Source organism: Cnephaeus nilssonii (genome assembly GCF_951640355.1).
Source record: "Cnephaeus nilssonii genome assembly, chromosome: 1".
Taxonomy (NCBI): Eukaryota; Metazoa; Chordata; class Mammalia; order Chiroptera; family Vespertilionidae; genus Cnephaeus; species Cnephaeus nilssonii.
The window spans coordinates 70,212,004-70,228,903 of NC_137072.1; the positions used below are offsets into that span (position 1 = coordinate 70,212,004).

At 42.5% G+C, this 16,900-nt stretch overlaps 1 long non-coding RNA gene and 1 pseudogene across 2 annotated transcripts in view; both read right to left on the minus strand.

The window, feature by feature from the left end:
* The window catches only part of LOC307098712, an 87,765-nt gene extending 72,944 nt beyond the window's left edge, over positions 1 to 14,821 (minus strand). The window contains exons 1-2 of the long non-coding RNA XR_013813460.1: positions 14,556 to 14,821; positions 13,876 to 14,380 (exon numbers count right to left, since the gene is read on the minus strand). This is a non-coding gene — a long non-coding RNA (uncharacterized lncRNA). The remainder of the gene's footprint in view (positions 1 to 13,875; positions 14,381 to 14,555) is intronic.
* Positions 5,462 to 5,854, minus strand: LOC307098700 (small ribosomal subunit protein uS8-like; annotated as a pseudogene). The gene has a single exon. The product of its transcript is annotated as a small ribosomal subunit protein uS8-like (transcript).
* Positions 14,822 to 16,900: the final 2,079 nt, after the last annotated feature.

Consider the following 16,900-nt stretch of genomic DNA (forward strand, 5'->3'; position numbering starts at 1 on the left):
TCTCTCCCTCTTCCTTCCTCTCTGAAATCAATAAAAATATTTTTTTTAAAAAAAGAAGTCTTATATTTCTTTCTACCTTCTAGCAAATATGTGGCTCAGGATATACCTTAACACCCAAAGTGCTAGGCACTTTGTCTGACTAATCTGAAGAATGTCTGTCTATTTCACTTAAATTGCAGGTGTTTTGATTCCAAATTCATGTCTAGTTATTTTTATTTTTTTATTTTTTGTAATAGTTATTTTTAAACGTTGAGGTCTTTAGAATTCTAGGATCTGTCTGAACCAGTTTTCCAGGAGCCAAGTATGGGTGAGGGATGTTACCAAGCAGCGGTGGCTTTGAGGGTAACAACTGTGTGGAAGTCCCAGCATTATGCCAAGTGACTGTACTATTAGGAGAGCCGGAAAGTATACCTTTCAGGGAAGATGAGTCTTAATGAGAGTCATGGAACAGTAGACAAGGTGGAAGAGCAGAACAGATGCACTATATTATGAACTAAGTGAGAGCTAGAAAGGGACAAACAAATGACACAAAATTTGGTACAATGGACACTCCTCCGTGAAAGTGCATCTGTTGTGGTGCTGATCTTATCACCAGGTCTCTTCACCAAGTTGGGGGCATGGACTTGTGATACCCCTGAAAAGTAGTGCTCTAGCTGTTTGAAGCCCAAGTTTGATTTCCTGTATTAACCAGATTCAACCCGTTAGCATTAAACTGTTTAATGTTCAGTTAGTGAATTAGTGTTTCTCCTTGGTAACAGGCCTGATTTGAGGGTTAAGGTTTTATCATGACTTCACTATGCAATGGAATGTATCCAAGTCAAAAGGTAAGCCATAGGGTTTATGCTTGTGGGGAGGGCAGAGTTTAAGTCAGTTGAGGAGATAAGGGTATGATAGAAAAACAAAGGCAAAGATAATGAGTGTGTATGAAGATGAAAACACAACCAGATCCTAGTTGACAAACAACAATCAGAGAGGTGACCTGAGACCAAGGTCAGAACCTTGCAGAAGTAAAAGGCTTCAGGAAGCAGGGCCTGGGAAGATGTAGGAAGTCCAATTTAATTCTTAAGGTTGTTGTCTTAGGAACACTGCACATTTCATGACACAAGCTATCTTAAAAAAATTTTTTTTTTAGAGAGAGGGAAAAAGTAAGAGGGGGACAGAGATGGAGTGAGAGAAAGAGAAAGAGAGAAGCATTGATGAAAGAGAGACATCAATCAGTTGACTCCCATACGCCCCCCCCCCCCCCAACCAGGGATCAAACCCACAACCCAAGTATGTGCCCTGACTGGGAATCGAACCTGTGACTTCAGTGCACAGGAAGCTGCTCCAACCAACTGAGCCACACCAAGGAGGGTGAGCTGCCTATTTTTTCCACACAGTTCACACATCCCACTTCTTCCACAGTTTATCATGACATGGAACAAAGTATAGCTAGAAGGACTCTTTGGAACTATAAAATGACAATGCAGTTTTTACTTTAAAAACCATTTTTCAGGCTTCAAATTCAAAAGGTTTTAGATCAGCTCCTACCTACTTCTGTGACCTTAAGCAAACTTCCAGTTTTTTCACCCACAAAATGCAAATGAAATAGAACCTATAGCTCAAGAGGTTTATGAAGCTTATGTGACACTAGATGCCCGGTGCACGAAATTCATGCACGGGGGTGTGTCCCTCAGCCCAGCCTGCACCCTCTCCAATCTGGGACCCCTCGAGGGATCGGGGCTAAACGGGCAGCCGGACATCCCTCTCACAATCCAGGACTGCTGGCTCCCAACTGCTCGCCTGCCTGCCTTCCTGATTGCCCCTAACCGCTTCTGCCTGCCAGCCTGATCACCCCCTAACAACTCCCCTGCCAGCCTGGTTGATGCCTAACTGCTCCCCTGCCAGCCTGATTGCCCCTAACTGCCCTCCCCTGCATGCCTGGTCCCCTCCAACTGCTCTCCCCTGCAGGCCTGGGACCCTCCCCCCCCCCCCCCCGCCCAACTGCCCTTCCCTGCAGGCCTGGTTGCCCCCAACTTCCTTCCTCTGCTGACCTGGTCCCCCCTAACTGCACTCCCCTGCAGGCTTGATCACCCCCAACTGCCCTCCCTTGCAGGCCTGGTCCCTCCCAACTGCCCTCCCCTGCTGGCCTGATCACCCACAACTGCCCTCCCCTGCTGGCCATCTTGTGGTGGCCATCTTGTGTCCACATGGGGGCAGCAATCTTTGACCACATGGGAGCAGACATCTTGTGTGTTGGAGTGATGGTCAATTTGCATATTACTCTTTTATTATATAGGATAGCATGCCTGTTTCAGAGCAGGACCTCAGTAGAGTTAGTCATATGATGATAAACCCAGGAAATCCTGTTGACTCAAAGTAAAAAATAATCTCCAAGAGACTGATAATTATGGGGTAGAGCAGGAGAACCTCTCCAAATTAATTTTAAAAAAAGAATATTTACTGTTTATTTACACATCATTCCATAAATCACAATGAACTTTGACAGTTGACTTTTGGAAGACCCTGTTGTGTTATAGACCCAGGAAGTGCTTAGAAACATATGAGAGAGAGAAGAGAAGGTGGCTTTAAGAGCCAGCAACTTAAAAACAAAACAAAACAAACAAAAAAAAAACTCTCCCCCCTCCCCCCCAAAAAAATCTCCCAGAATTTAAATACATGCAAATGGTTATCCACTCTAAGTAGAGAAAGACTCATGGTGTGATGTGCCCTCACACCCTACATTTAAATCCAGTTCAAGGTCCTTTCTACTACCTACAAGGTCCCATGTGCTTTAACCGGGACAAACTTTCCATTTTCATATCATACCCCTCTCTATTTGCTTATTGCTATATGCTGAAAGTGTGTTCCCCCAAAAGTTATATGCAGAAACCTATTCTCCCAAGGTGATGGTATTTGGAGGTGGGGCCTTTGGGAGGTGATGGGGTCATGCGAGTGGAGCCCTCATGAACGAGACTCAGGACCTTACAAAGGAGACTCCAGAGAGCTCCCGTGCTCCTCCCGCCCTGTTTGGGCACCAGGGGAAGATACCCCCCGTGGACCAGGAAGCGAGCCCTCACCAGACACTGGATCTGCCTGCGCCTTGACCTTGGACTTCCAGCCTCCGGAACTGTGAGAAACAACTGTCTGTCGTTTATAAGCCGCCCAGTCTGTGGTCGTCTGTTACAGCAGTCTGAACAGACTGAGACACTTACTATACTGCAACAACACTGACTGTCTTCTTGTTTCTGAAACATTCCAAGTCTTTCCTGCCTCGCCCCAACTTACAAATCTCTTCGTATGTCTGATTTCTTATTTCCCATCCATTAGGTCTTAGTTCAGATGTCAGCTTATCAGAAATCTCTTCTTTAATCATCCCATTTAAAGTCAACCCTGCTCCCCATACCTCCACCCTACAGACACTACCACTCTAGAACCCATCATTTTTGGGGGGCCTTCTTTTAAAAAATATGTTTTTATTGATTTCAGAGAGAAAAGAAGATGGAGAGAGAGAGAGAGAGAGAGAGAGAGAGAGAGAGAGAGAGAGAAAGAGAGAGAGAATGAGACATCAATGTGAGAGAGAAACATCGATTGGCTGCCTCCTGCACACCCTCTATTGGGGATCAAGCCCACAACCTGAGCATGTGCCCTGACCAGAATCGAGCCAGTGACCTTTTTGGTGCATAGGACGATGCTCAACTAACTGAGCCCCACCAGCCAGGGCTGGTTTTTTATTCTTAATAACACTTACCAAACCTGAAACTATCATGTACAAATGTATTTATTGCCAGCATCTTTCTTCCATAAGCTCCATGAGGGCAGGGAATTATCTGTTCAGTGTTTCAGTGTGAAGTAGCAACTGTTGACCATGATACAGAAAATCAGCCAAGTATTAGCTTTGTTATGTGAATTGCTAACTTCTGTTTGGTACCTACTATTCTCCCACCAGTTCATATCATCCTATCTAATAAAAGAGTAATATGCAAATTGACCGTCGCTCCAAGACACAAGATGGCCGCCCCCATGTGGTCAAAGATGGCCGCCACAAGATGGCCTGCAGGGGAGGGCAGTTGTGGGCCGTTAGGGGTGACCAGGCCAGCAGAGGAGGGCAGTTGGGGGTGACCAGGCCAGCAAGGGAGGGCAGTTGCGGGCAACCAGGCCTCTAGTCATATCATAACTCTGGATTGTGTTTTATCATTTCAAAGCACTATTGTGTAACTTGATCCATTGAATACTTATAGCAACTTCTTTAGGTGATAATGTTTCATTTTTAAAGATGAGGAAACTGAGGGCCAGGAAAGCTAAGTTACTTGCCCATGGTCACATAGCCCATAAAGACGGCGTTTGACGTGAAACATGTCTATTTTCACTCCAAGCCCTATCGTGTCTGGGAGAGTGGATTTGGCTACACTGGACAGGCTTGCCTAAAATGAAAAGAAAAAAGATAACATAGGAATTACAAGCCTAAAGCAACAGAAACTTAGCAAAGAACATTTAAAAACAAGACTTTAGACAAATCTCATAAATCTCTAAGATAAAATGCAGTTTGAGACGGAAAAGGACATAATGACTAGATGCATGAATGTCTGAGGAATGAAAAAATGCAGTTGATGTAAGAGCAAATTCAGGCTCAGATGCCCAGGACAGAGTGTTCTGCTCATTGGTCTGCCAAGTTAGAAAAGCCTCCTGTGAAGGCAGCAAAGATTTGTTACTTCCATCCTACAGATCAAGATACACAAGTTCTCTTGTGTGGGAAAGTCATTAGAAAAGGGGGGAGAAACTGTGCTCACATTTAGCAGAGTCTGCCTTAATTTGTTTCATTGAAGGGCCTGGGATGGGTGAGAGATGGATGGAGATGGACTCCTGGGATAGGCCGTGCAGGAGAACACCGACTCCACAGCTCTTTGGATCAAGATGTTTGCTACTTGGAAGTACATCAAAGGGAGAGATGTGGAAGAATCTGTCTGTGAGTTACTTCAGATCCAGAAAGTCTTTGGGGGTTTTGTTTTTTCCAAAGATTGATAGAAAGTCTCTCATTATGTGTCTCCAGTCACATTGTGGTTTTACTGAAAGGAAACAAATATTTCTTAAATTGTGTTCCCTACATAAGAGAGAGTGCCTTGGAAATAAATATTAGCTTTAAGAGAAAGTGGAATTCTTACTGATGCTAGGATCCATTTGGCACGCAACCTCATCATGTTACTTGAACAAAAGCTATTTCCAACAGCATTGATAGCATCATAAGCTTAGTTTGTGTCTAAAACACCTAATACTTTAAGCAGAGTTTAACAGGTAACTTCTAAAGGTTAAATTAAAACATGAACTCCCTTCCCCCCCCAATCTAATTCAACAGACATTTACCAAACATTAAATGTGTGCAAGACATCATTATATTGAAAGTCAAGCTCAACCTAGCTGCCTTATTTTTTGTTGTTGTTGTTCCTTGTGGCATTTTATTTGCTTGTATGTATGGATTACATCCCTAGAAAAAGAATCTCAGGATTTTCCCTCCTGTGTGTTTTCTTCTTGCTTCTTCATGACCCACGATGCCTGCCGAGTTTGCCAATACAGGGAAAGCAAACTGATGGGACAGACGCAGGTTGTTCTGCCATTTTTCTACATCTTTGAGTTGCACATCAAATCTTGGGCTGATTACTCCACACTTGTTTAACCTCCCTGTGAGGTTCACAACAATTTTTCCAGCTCTGTGGTCATCAATTATTTCAAATTCGCTAGTGTAACCATGCTTTATCATCACAGTTAGAAATCAGATGATGACTTTGGAGCATGGCCGAGTAAGAATCTGGTGTTTGCCTCTCTTTTCCGAATTGTTGATACTCTTGAGAGCATCAACCAGGACATTCATACACAACATTACGGCAGCCCGGCAGCACGGAAGGATGGAGGAAAGAGCTTGCCTTCTTTTTTTAAACCGGTTTTACCAGTTTTGTGTTTGCACACCGCCCTCAACATCTTTCTCACAAAGATTTTAAAGAAGATCCCTTATAATATTCATTTATCTTCTTCTTTATTCATTAACACATTTTTATTTTCATCATTGCTATACATAGTTTTAGCACTGTGGGTAACAGAAAAAAAGAAGAAAGGAAGGGAGGGAGAGAGGAGAAAGGAAAGGTCCTTAGCTTCTAGAGGTTAACAGCCTAACAGGGAGCTAGCCTTCACACAGAACTATGAATGGTGCAACTAGAAGGCAATTATGCCCTCACCAGCTGAGCTCTACACCCTCACACACAATTTGGCAGAAATAAGGCAGGAACCATCTTGGCAAATAAGTTAACTTCATTGGGTCTCAGTTTTCTCTTTGTGTAATGAGGAAGCTGGATTAGATGATTGCTGAGATTCTTTTACTTATTTATTTGTTTCTCACCATATTTGACATCTCCTAGTAGATACTAAAAGTGTCAGACTAAAATGACTTTTATAAATTATTGTTTCCTTTTGAAGTTAAGCTATCTAAAGTATCAAACATTAATCTAGAATGGGACAGGTCCTGACAGTCTAAGGGTGAGATTCTTTATAGCTCTACAATTCTATAAGGCAAAAAAAATAAACACACACACACACACACACACACACACACACACACACACACACACAAATAAATGATAAAATCCTATAAGGCATTTAACATTTATTGTGCATTTTTCGTGTGTGAAATAAGAAGCATTTTGCTAGGAGAAGCAGAATATACAGGTAGAGTAACACTCATTTGATATTGGCAGGATTCCAAATGCAAACAACTACCTGCATTAAAAGAGGGCATGAATAAAGGTGCCGAGGCAATGAGCGGAAGGAGGAACTAATGCAAATGCACGACAGAGAAGGATGAAACAATTAAAGAACAAATAAATTAGTTTAAGGACACTAAAGACAGGAGGCTACTTGGGTATGAAGGGCAAAAGATGTTATAGGAAAAAGCAAGAAAGGTAAGGAGAGAATCTCAGAAGGGACTGACTATCGTGAAAGGTCAATAATAAGCTGATCTAGCCCGGTACTTGGAAAAGATGACCTGGGGTGAATCAGCTCAAGGTCTTGGGGAACTGCCTAAAAATCAATTTCACATTGAACTCAAGGACCATGCCTGGAGAGCTTGTAAAATAAGCATTGCTTTAGTGCAGAAGAAATGGGCCATGAGAGATTGTATGGCTGTTGCTGCTGTGCTGAAACTAAGGAGCTATAAGGCTGTAAAGTGCTAAACTGGACAGATGAATAAGAAAATTCAGAATTGAGGAAATCTCCATATGCCATCCAGACAATTTAAGCATGTTCCAAATGAGTAATTCCCTAACCTATGGACTGGTTATATTTCCAAGGCTTCTCACAGGGCAATAAAGCAATTCATTTCATTCTAAAATGGCAGATTGATTGGGATGTTTTGGATGATTCTCTCCAGAGGAGGAATTATGAGGAGGACTCAGGGGTTAGACCATATCACTAAGGCTAGAAGAACCCAATGAAAGAATCCATTTTAAAATCTGAGTAGTGTCAGCCAACAGGAAGCCAGGGGACATATGTTTCAGGGTGCCTCTGACTTCACATAGCAGACAAGCACATTACCGCCCCCCTCCCCCTCCCCGCTTTAGATAAAGCAATGAAAGATGGAGATGGGATAGGGTTAGTGAGCCCAGCCTTGGTAGATAAGACCTAGCCTAGAGGAAGGCTGTGATTTGTACTGATAGGAAGAGGAGGATGGAGTTACAGTTGGAAGAAGACATTTCCTGGAAAGTGGGGTGATGATGTGGAAGATAGAATCAATAAGATTTATATAGGAGATGGCACAGAAGAGAGTCTAGACCAGTGGTTCTCAACCTTTCTAATGCCGCGACCCTTTAACCTTTTGCACTCGGATGTCGAGTGTGACGGTTATTGAATGTATCAATAATTTGAAATATAAAAAATCCAAATAAATAAGTTTGTATGAAAAGAAACTCCAGTTTTTTATTCTACTGCCGCGCTTTGTAAAATCTGGGGTATTTAAAAAATTAAATCCCGAGTAGAATAAAGGAATCGAGAAAAAAGCAAGCGAGTGCAAAGGGTTAATACAGTTCCTCATGTTGTGGTGACCCCCAACCATAAAATTATTTTCATTGCTACTTCATAACTGTAATTTTGCTACTGTTATGAACCGTAATGTAAATATCTGTGTTTTCCAATGGTCTTAGGCTCTACAGCAGCAGTTCTCAACCCACAGGTTGAGAACCGCTAGCAGGGTCGCCTGAGACCATCGGGAAACACAGATATTTACATTACGGTTCTTAACAGTAGCAAAATTACAGTTATGAAGTAGCAATGAAAATAATTTTATGGTTGGGGGTCACCACAACATGAGGAACTGTATTAAAGGGTCGTGGCATTAGAAAGGTTGAGAACCACTGTTCTAGACAGAGCAAAGATACCTCCTAGGGGAATCAGGAGTATGTGCTCTAAGAGACCGGGGCAAAGGCCTACCCCTAAATCTGAAGACTAGAAATTTTTTAAAACACAAACACAAGAAAACGTCTATACTTTTTTCTATGAATTACATGCAGCAGGGGCTAAGAATACAGGACCCAGGGTCCAGATGTGTAGCACCAAGGCTCCTGTTGCAACAGGTACTACTGAGATGCTTTGTCTTCCAACCCAGCCCCCTGACCTAACCAATTCTTTATGACAAACACAATCGTTTCAACTACAGGGCCATTCAGAACCTCTTCATTAATGCAAAACCTCTTCCAGGGGATCTGTGTTTGACTGTTTCAAGGGTCTCTCTGCTGGTGACAGGACAGTCTAACTGCCTCCCGGCCTACTGGTTCCAGTTGCCAGTCCTCCAGAGAGGCCAGTGTGTCCAAGACCTGGCAGCATCCAGACTCTGGGTGGGTTTGCTTAGGATTCCCCCATGTAACTAAAATGGACCTCCTTCTTCCCAAAGGCCGAGTTGGCCCACTCTGACTTCTCTTTAGCTGGAATACACATTTTAGTCTTCTTCTTAAGGAATCTTAGATCACAGAAGCAAACGAAGCACATGTGGAAGCTTTAATCCTTTGAAGTGCACAGAAGGTGCCTCTCCAGGTGAGGACACCATGAAGGAACTGAAAAATGTTAAGTGCCCCTCCTTGAACTACTTAAAGGGGTTGCTTGAACAGTAGTCATTCCTATTTTATGGGACCTTTTAGAACTAATTGTTTAATTGTTTTCCTGTAATTATTTTATTTTTTTATCTTTATGTTTGAAAGTATTACATATGTCCCCTTTACCTCCATTGACCTCTTCCAGCCCACTCCCACCACCCCCCCCCCCAAGGCCCTCACCATCCCATTGTTTGTGTCCATGGGTTATGCATATCTATATATATAAAAGCCCAAGCGACCGTTATGACAGAATGACCAGAACAACTAGAATGACCGGACGACTGGCTGGTAGCTAGGATGTGCACTGACCCAGACCTTGCTGCTGGGGCCCTGACAGCCCCGAATCTGGTTCACCCACACCCCGCACCTAGACAGGAGAGAGGAAGGAGCCCGATTCCTCACGAAATTGGTCATTGGTTAGCTTGCTGCTGGGGCCAACCTCCCGTGGTCCCTCCCCCCAGCCAGCCAGCACCCCGATCGGCCCTGATCACCAGCCAGGCAGAGGGACCCCACCCATGCATGAATTCGTGCACCGGGCCTCTAGTATGCATATAAGTTCATTGGTTGATCTCTTCCCACCCATAATCCCATATTTTACCCAGATAATAGCTCTAGAATCTAGCCAAATATTCCTATTGATAGGCAATGATGACTGAATGGCATAGTGTGTTAAGTGCCCGGACTCTGGGGAACCAGGATGCCTGGATTTAGATTTTAGCTCCATCACTTACCACTTGTGAGAGCTTCAGAAAACCACTCGAACTCTGTCTCATGTACAAAATTAGCATACTAATGTTATCTTCTTCACGGAGTTGTAGAAATTAAAGGATTTAACACATGTGGGTCTCTTGGAGTAGAGATTGGCACATAGTAAGTCCTCAGTACATGCCAGCAGCAGTTGTTGTTTATTGTTGTCATACTCTTACTTGAGTTATAAACCGTGGGGGCAGGTGCATGCCCACTGCAGGTGAAACTGCTTTTTTTCAGCCACAATGCAGAGTGAGTCATAATGAAATCTGGCTGCCAACTTCCTGAACTATTAAATTACTTGAGCTTCCACATACAAATGCTATTTTTTTTAAAGTTACCCTTTCTTTTTGAAGTTCGAAGATTACACAGGCTCTTTCCTCACCCCCACCTTTCCTTTTTAGGGACTTTAAATCCCAAAGGAAGGAATTTGAAAATGATTTCTTTTATTGCCACCCTTTTGTAGTTCCCTTTTTCCTATTCATTCTCCTACCTCATTTGTACCGACAGAAAAATGATACTTCATTCATTATATTGTCATCCATACCTGGCAGTTCATAACTGCTTTGTATACGTGCCTTTCATATGTATGACTCAATGTGTACTGTCCCTTCCCTTATCTTACAATGGGGGGGGGGGTCACCCTAGATTGGGAGAATAGCAAACATTTGGTTAGTAGTGTATGAGGTAATGTTCATTTCTTCACTGTCCGAGAAGGAAGATCTGGGAGATACATGATCAGTCACTAAATTTCACTTTAGTCTCATCACTGTATTAATTATATAGGCTTTCATCAGTGTTCACACACTGTGTTGGTTGGCAAAATAATGCCATCTCCCCACAAAGACGTCCACGTTCTAATCCCTGAAATCTCTGAATATGGTAGGTCACATGGCAAAGCGGAACTAAGGTTGCAGATGGAATTGAGGTTGTCACTCAACTGATCTTAAAATGGAGAGATTATCCTGGTGCGCCCAATCTCAAGGGCCCTTAAAATCAAAGAGGGAAGCAGAAGTTAGAAATCAGAATGATGCAATGTGAGAGGGACTCCACTTGCTATTGCTGGCTTTAAAGATGGAGAAAGGAGACCATGAGACTCTAGAAGCTGGAAAGGGCAAGGAAATGGATTCTCCCCTCCAGCCTCCAGAAGGGCATACAGCCTTGCCGACACCTTGATCTTAGCCCGGTGAGAGCCATGTTAGACTTCTGAGCCATGTTAGAACTCTATGGTAACAAATCTGTGTTGTTTTCCAGCCACTAAGTTTGTGGTCATTTTTATAGCAGCCACAGGAAACTAATACACGCTCCGTCACTGGAAATCTGCCTCATCTCATGGGACCCACCGCCCTACTCACTGCCACTGCTCTCATTTGTCTTTGCTTATAGAAGTAATCAAGCACCTACTCTGTGCCAGCCGCTCTGCTGGATCCTGGAAATGCACAGGAATAAGACATAGCCCTTTCATTTACTCAACTAACATCTGTGTACCCGGGCTCTGAGTTAGATGTGGTAGAGATGAAAACAAAACAAACAAACACAGTCCCTGCCCCAAAGAGGTTCACAAGCTTCTGAGAAGACAAGCAACGTAGATAAAAAGATATCTCCATGATTCAGAGTAAAACTTGCAGGCTATGGGAGCGTAGAAGAGAGACTACCTATCTCAGCAGGAAGAAGTCAGGAAAACTTCAGAGGGAGGAAGAAATGGAGAGTGAATGAATATGAGTTTGCCAGACAGACAGGATGGGGAGAGATATTCAAGAGCTTTGAAGCAATATGACATTTGAAATGTGACTAGTGCATATTAGAAACAGAATTTTAAATTGTATCTCGTTTTAGTTAGTTTTAATTGAAATGGAAATAGCCACGTGTGGCTGGTGGCTACCATATTGGACAGAGCAGATTATGCCCTTGAAAGGAAGTAGATTGCCTTCTTTTCCCCTTTTCCACTTACTACTGACTGGAAAGCAGATGTTGTGGCAAAGTGATCTTGGACCAAGCAGATGGGACATCACCCTAAGGGGTAGAAGGGACTTAGTCCCTGACGCTATGCAGCCATCTTTCAGTTTGGCTTATGTTCAGATTGTTATGTGAGAAAGATATAAAAGCCTATATTGTTTAAGTTATTGTTATTTTGGATCTCTGCACAGCAGCCAAATCTGTATACTAATTCAAATGTCTTCTAGAACAATGAAAAGCAATAATCACAATCTTTGCTAAGATTTTTTTGAGTTCCTTTCCTTCCGTGTACCAGGCCCTATGCTAACTGCTCTAAATGCATGGTCTCATTTAATACCCACACATTCTGGTAAGGAAAATAAGAGTATACCTCCATTCTGCAGATAAAAATGGAGTCTTAGAGGAATGGCTCAAAAGTGGTAGAATTAGATCTGAGAGCAAACTATGTTCTAGTGTATCAATATATAATATTTTATCCTTAAAGGCCAGGTAAATTGAGGGTACCACCAGAGTTTTTAAATGCAGAGATGACATTTATATTTGTGGCAAACATTCTTTGTTGTCTACCCAGCACTCATTCCCACCTTCTGCATGAAAACAAAACCCCAGTTTGTTCAAATAGTGGGCAGAGATTCCTTGACATCAGGAAGGGTAAGTTCCTACTGCAGAATCCAGGAGAGAAATCCTGACTGGTCTAAACCAGTCATGGGCATCTCATTCCCCTTGGCCAGTAAGTAATCTGAGGATAGGCATGTGGCACAGTTCTGGACAATGAGATGTAAGCAAAAGTCTGATAGAAAGGGTGTCCCTTTCCACACACACAGAAAAGCCAAAACCCTGCTCAGAATGAAGATGCGATGCCAGAGGTAGCATCCATCACGCAACCATGAAGACAAAAGCCAACATCATTAAGAATGGCAGGGCAGAGAGATCAGACAAGTCTTCGTTGACATTATTGAACTGCTGCTCCTTGCCTAGACAGCCTACCTCCACACTTCTTGTCATACGAGAAAAACAAACCCCAATTTATTTAGGTCCCTGTAAATCAGGGTTTCAGTTACTTATAGCAGGAAGGCTTCCTGATATGCATACACACACACATCTTTTGTTTCTTAGGAACGACAAGGGAAAGTCACTCAGCTCACAGTGGTCACACTCCTGGCTGCCTGCTAGAAATCAATTTCCACTGGCTCACCTACAGCAAGAGTCATTTCCGTTTTCACCCTCAAATGGAAACACTTTTCCCCTCAATTACAAATGTTTCTTGAATAATGCATTGTATGAAAAGCGCTTATATCCTGCTGTTTTAGACGATTAATATTCTGAAATTTTAAAACAAATCTCTCTTAATCACTGTAGTTTAAGAAAAAAACAGAAATACGAAGTCTAATGTATAAAATAGATTCATTCACTGGCTATACCTATCCACACCAGAGATAAATAAAGAATTGAGGCATGTTACAGGATGACTGAAGTTTAAAAATCAGGTTAAATACATAAATAAATAAAAGAGGAAAAAAGGGCGTTTTGCCCTTAAATTATACTGAAAGCTAATTTAATTCTCCTCTCTGAGTGTGCTGAAAAGCAATAATATTTACATACTCAATTACCCAGAATTACAAACAAATTCTAAAATATTTTTGGAATGTTAGATATTTTTCAATTGAAAGGAAAAAGATATTTTTCTAGCCATATGTTAAATAGAGGCACACATACAAAAACATACACTATGTCACCGCTTTAACTATGTTCATCTTTAGTCTGATTTACAACTGAAAAGATCATGTGGTAGCTGGTTTTATACTATTTCATTCACAAAAAGAGATTATCCATCAAACCAGCACATTTTTCTCCAGGCTTTCACAGAATAAATGAGCTAGACACATTTTTCTCTCAAACACCAAGTTATGCAAAATATGTCCAGATACAATCAGCAAGGTATGACACATCAAATTCAGCAATAGTCAGGCAATGCTCAACATTTATTTTATTTTTATTTTTTTGCATTTTGACAAAAGTTGAAAAAGCAATGTGAATAAAGGCAATATTGGCAAAGGAAACATACCTTAGAGATGATTAATGGTTCTCCATGCTCCAGGCCACCTTTCAAAGTAAAACCCCAGGGAGCTCCTCCCTGCAAGAATGCTTCCAGATAAATGTACCTTCCCGTGGGGGTCGCGGTAGGGTTTAGTGTGGCACAAGTCTCCTCGAAGTTCTCTGTGGTTCTCATCATGCGAGTTAAATTGTAAACGCCTGAAGCAGATTCAAGAGAGCGATGCTTCTATTATAGCCCATTATCCCATCCTTCAGGATACGTGCTGGCCAAAAGAGGGGTTTTAAGAACTGAGTTCTTTTCAGATGTAAAATCTTCTCCCAAGCTTAACTCCAAGATGCTGACCCAGGAGGATTTTTCACTTCAACATTCTGTAAAGTCTCCTCCTGGAATTCCGGGATCTCAATGCAGCCCCAGAGTGGTGTGCATATATCTCTTCACTCCACTGGACAAAACTTCTTTCAACGTCTCTCTCAAGACTGCTTTTATTTCATGCATATACACAATAAAACATTTTCTGTAGATAGTTACAGAGGAAATTAAAATAGTCTTACAATATGGTAAGAAAATTGCGAAACCTCCAACAAATTTTTGATTGATTATCAACCCTTTCTTCCTCGCGCAGTGAAATTTACCATTACAATAGCCTCCCCTCTCCCCAGAAGTAGCTTTAAAAGAAAGAAAGCACTTACTATGCTTCAGCTTGCTTCAGAATTTTCAAACTTGTCCCAAAGAGACGGAGAAGCTGTGCTAGCACTTTTTGCTTATGTTCTTCAGCAATAAGTTCCGAGTTTATTTCTTGCAAAAGGGAAAAAAGGTTTTTGCAGGATGTAGAGAACAGGGAAAAAGGCATGGTACATTAATCCTCAATGGAAAAAAATACCCAGGAGGCAGCCCAGTTCTTTCTTTGGTCTTTTCAGTGATGATCAGCCAGGGCTGCTGCTGCTGAGGCAGCCACTTGCCTCCTCAAGTGAGAGGAGAGGTAGGAAGCGAGAGGGAAATGGATTAAGGCAAATAGAGGCACCACTACCTTTCTGCACAGTAAGCTGTGCTACGCGGAATTCAGTTCCGCACAAAGACCTGGCCAATCACCACGGCCTGGCCGTTGATAAAATACCGGACAGATGGCTAATTGCCCCGGAGTAGAAAGGAGTTGATGGAACAGCCCCACCTTGGACCAATTAAACCAGAATCCCTGGGGGTGAGACCCAGGCCTTGACATTTTGTAAACGCTGTGCAATTTGGCGGTGCAGCCCAGTTCAGGAAGCAGTGCCCTAAGCAGTAAGTGTCAAGGTGGTAGCCCAAGGGCGTTATGTTTTTCGTTAGAAGAAAATACCACGTATCATATATGAGCAGCCTCTCATCTGGAAATAAGATTCTCCAATCAAACGTCTGCTTGTTTGACTCAGTACAAACAGAAGGCAGGTTTCTTCGCTACTTTAATTAATCTCCTCTAAGACTGTTATTCATTCTTTAAATGAAAAGAAATAATGCCTGGCAAGGAACAGGCACTCAAGGCTGAATATTGTCCTGATTTCAGGTTATTGGTGGAATTCTGTAATAACGTTACATAAAATGTAACATTACTACTTCTTATTAAAAATTTGTGAACAGTACAAGATAGCTATATCTTATACACAGAAGCCTCAGCTATTAAGTTACTGGAACAAATTAGAATTATTTCCAAAGAATATGTTTGCTAAAACATTTTCTGTTTAAAAAGTATGTGATAAATGTAAATTATGTCGGAAACAGGTTAAAGACTACTGTGGGTTTTGATACCAATTTAATTTTGGTGTTTGTACTTATAATTAATGAAAAGGTAATAGAATACAGAAGCAGACATAATATGCAATATCTAGACAAATTTAATGTACCACACATGACACGTGTTATTTGATTTTCAGTGGTAACTTCAACTGAGGGGTTGAAAGACACACAAAAAAGTAAAATCTCATTTGTGTGTAATAACAGTATTTCAGTGGAAATGTGGTAGGCAGTTAGACAGACATGAGCAGAGCAAGGACGATGGGCCAGGTACAGGTCACCAGGGTGGAAAGGCCCGGGTACCTAGCAAGAGGCAAAACTGGGAAAGCAAGGACCTCACCCCAGGGTAACCTTTCCTCCCCTAGCATACTGATGGTCATGCAGTTTAGACCCCTGACCTTGCATATCACTGGTCATGTGGTTCGGATCCTCCCCAGATCTTTCCTCCCCTGGCATGCGGCTAGTCATGTCGGTTAGACCCCCTTAGAGAAGGAACAAACAAGGGAGCTGGAGAATAACCCTTAGACATTAAGCCCCAGGACAAGGAGGTTCTGACCGGAATCAAATACATCTAGGCCTCAGCTGTGTTTTGCTCCAGGCCCAGAAAAGCAGCAAAACCAGATGAACCAGGCCAGAGCTCACCTCAGGACCAGCTGCATTGACTAATGAGCTCCATTCCAGGCACCGACCAATCAGTGGAGACCACAACCCTGAAAGGACACACCTGGAAAATTAATGAATATTCTATTGCGATCTGCCCCTGAGGCTGCCCCTAAAATCTCCACCCTGAAGGACTTGTTTTCTTTGCCGAGTCAGTATCTCTCTGGAGAACCACTTCTTTTATTATTTTTTAAAGAAATATATTAGTATTGATTTCAGAGAGGAAGGGAGAGGGAGAGATAGAACATCAATGATGAGAATCTTTTATAAGCAGCCTCCTGCCCTCTGCCCCCTACCCCCTTTACTGGGGATCAAGCCCACAACCCAAGCATATGCCCTTGATCAGAATTGAACCCGGGACCCTTCAGTCCGCAGGCCAAAGCTCTATCCACTGCTCAGCTAGGGCTGGAGAACCACTTCTTCACCTATACTGTGGTGCTGGTGGGCTGACCCCACCTCTGCCTTCAAGTGTCAACCTTGGCTCAAATGATTAGTATGTGGATGGGCATGTGACTCAAGCTTGGCCAATGTAATAACTAAAAATTCTACTGGAGCTAACAAAAAGCGGCATTCTCTCCTACTGCCAAGCTGGTAGGTACCGGTCACTACA